This window comes from Capra hircus, chromosome 14, assembly GCF_001704415.2.
Source record: "Capra hircus breed San Clemente chromosome 14, ASM170441v1, whole genome shotgun sequence".
Taxonomy (NCBI): Eukaryota; Metazoa; Chordata; class Mammalia; order Artiodactyla; family Bovidae; genus Capra; species Capra hircus.
In genome coordinates this window covers 88,123,870-88,126,810 of record NC_030821.1, presented here as the reverse complement: position 1 = coordinate 88,126,810, position 2,941 = coordinate 88,123,870, and positions in this window count along the sequence as shown.

Sequence of the window (2,941 nt, the reverse complement as noted above, 5' to 3'; positions counted from 1 at the left end):
GGCCAGGAGGTATCCCAGAGGATCTCAACCAATGGTGCCTCTGACTCTGGAGAAAACTTCAGCAATTTTCTGCCTGTTTGGCAGAATTCCCAGAGTTCATAAATTACTTCCCATACAGCCAAGATATCACTTAAACTATTGATTTTTCACTGTGTACCTGGGTGGGCAAGTCTGTGCTCAGGCCCCTCACAATACCCCTGTTACAGATTGCCGCATAGAGGATGGAGTTACTATGAATAATATTTCTCCATTGTTTCTGTCATTTCCTATTTGACCATCTTATGCACACTCCCTGTACAATCAACATTTGGGTATTATTTGAGAGAAATTGCTATTTATAAAGGTATAGATTCATTGTATCTATTGAAAGAGGTAGGTTCAGGGACTTCTAAATAATCATCTTTGACCACTCTTCAAAGTACAGTCCATTTCAAATTCATGCCAGGTTCCCCTAATTCAGCTTGCTGGAGTTCTACTACATGGAGACATTCAGGGATCAAGGATGCTGGAGGCTCCTCGTATCCTATACATAACATATGGCCCCCTTGGTCAAAATAACATGGAAAAAGACAAATGGAGACTTTTCTCTATTTTCTTTGGGGTCACACATGTCATTATTAAGCCATACCAGTGGCTCAAGCTAGTAGTTCCCCAGCCTTCCTCCAGGTGTGCTCGGAAAAAAAAAAAAATAAATAAAAAAGGAATGGGTGAAGCAACAAAGTGAAAAGAGCTGTAGGTTATTTATGGTTCTTTTTATATAAATGGCTGCTGAAATGGTCACTTAACTCCCCTAAACCTCATGTTCTTCATCTGCGAATTAGGAGAATAAAAATGAATGATCTTTATGGTCCTCTCCAACACTAAAATTCACTGACGGCAAAATGCATATAAGCAAACAGCATGTAAATGCACATGACTCTGTTTTAATAAAACTTTGTTCACAAAAATGGGCAATAGGCTAGATTTAGCTCATTTCACATAGTTTGCCAGTCAGTGATCTAGTGCAATCCCTCTTGGATAGGTGACACTTTTTTCTTCCTCCACTGTCTAATATTCAGACAGGATTTAGTTTAACATTTTCAAATTTGATAGAAATGGATGAAGGAAAACTTTTCAATTTTAGAGGACTTGTACACTCTTCTGCACTTATATTTTCTGTCTAGAACTTTTAATGATGTCACTTCCAGTTTAAATGTACAGACATGCCTCATTTTATTGCATTCCACTTTATTACACTTTGCAGATATTGCATTTTTACATAGTGAAGATTTGTGTCAAACCTTATGCAAGCTCTATCAATTTTTGAGTATTAGTGAAAACACAGGTAGTATAATTTTATAAGTCTAGAATGCCTAAGACTTTGGAAGAGAAGATGATTTAATTTAAAATTTGTAAGTGTGTGACTCAGAATTTATATGTATAGTAAAATATATGATTCTAATTGATCAAAGTAGGAAGCACAGATATATAAGTTGATGGGTAGAAATTTCCATCTGAAGAGCTGGGGCCTACAGATATAGATGGTCATTGCTTCTTGTATCTCTGAAACTCAAGGGTATGCCCAAATGAGTAGATCAAAACATGAAGCAAATCACACTAAAATATAGCAATGACCACTTCTACCACAGAAATCCATGTGTCATAGATAGTCTGTGAAATATCTTTCTGAAGTCTCATAAATCTAATCCAAAGTTGCCTGCAGTCTTGGAGAAAGTAGCTTTTTCCTTCACAAGAGATAAAGTCAAGAATCAGAAACAGGTTGTATGCCTTCTTCCAAAAACATACTTTTCTTATTGCATTCTCCAGCTAAGAGGAATTTGAAGGCATATACATATTTAACTAACTCTTAAGCTAAAATATTTATTCTCAATTTGGCTTTATATTATATATCCTTCGGACAAATGTCCTTCTTGCACTATATACTGTCTTTACTATCTAAGTATTTTGCAATTGTTTATTAACATGGATTTCAGTTCATGCAATACACAATGATATTTTAACATTTACTTTGTCTCATTGTCTACTGCATTCCTCTGGGAATTTAAATAAAAAAAATATAAAACAATAGTGCAATTAAGAAATTATTTTTCTTATCACACAAACTTTCCTTTATTAAAAATGGTGTCAGCACGGTGAGGATGTAGTCTAATTTCCAATTTTTATATGGTTTGGAATGTGAGTCAGTTTGGTTAAAAACAAAACAAAACAAAACAAATAGTCAATCTTCTTTGTAAAGGGTCAGCCTCTTCTTTTAAGACGAGGTACATAATGTGTAACTCTAGGACACAAACTACATAGTTATTTACAAGAGTGCAAATAATGATTATATTATGAAAGGAGATTAATTATTAAAATATAAAAATGTATATCTAAAATACACACTATGTCTGAGCGTACATTCCTGAGGGAGAAAAAACTTAAATAAGGAAGATTTCCAAAGCTGGGCTAAGTACCTCATTGGAGAAGGTATGATACAGCCACTGGATGACAGATGTTTTTGCCAGATTGCAGGAGTCAGAGCTTGTCTACTACAGTCAGTCAAGTAGGAAATAACCCTCTAGGGTACAAGCAAGCCAATGTTGGTGTACAGTTACCTGGAATGAACTGGGACACAGTTTCACATGTGATGATTGGAGCTGGCAGTATCTGCTTTGGAAAGACTTGGGAAGGTGGTCACTGCATTCAGATTTGGGCATCTATGGTTGTCCCAGGATTGTGTGCTTTTGGGCACATGCCTGGGGTAGGTCACCACTAGATGTCTACACATACTTGCACTACAGACTGTGTAGCAGGAGTAGAAAATTAATAATTAGTTTTAAAAAACCTACAACACACCTTGATGAGAAATAAAACACCCCCATTTCTATTGTATACTCACAGTACACTTTTGATAATGCTTCCCAGGTGGCACAGTGGTAAAGATTCCACCTGCCAATGCAGG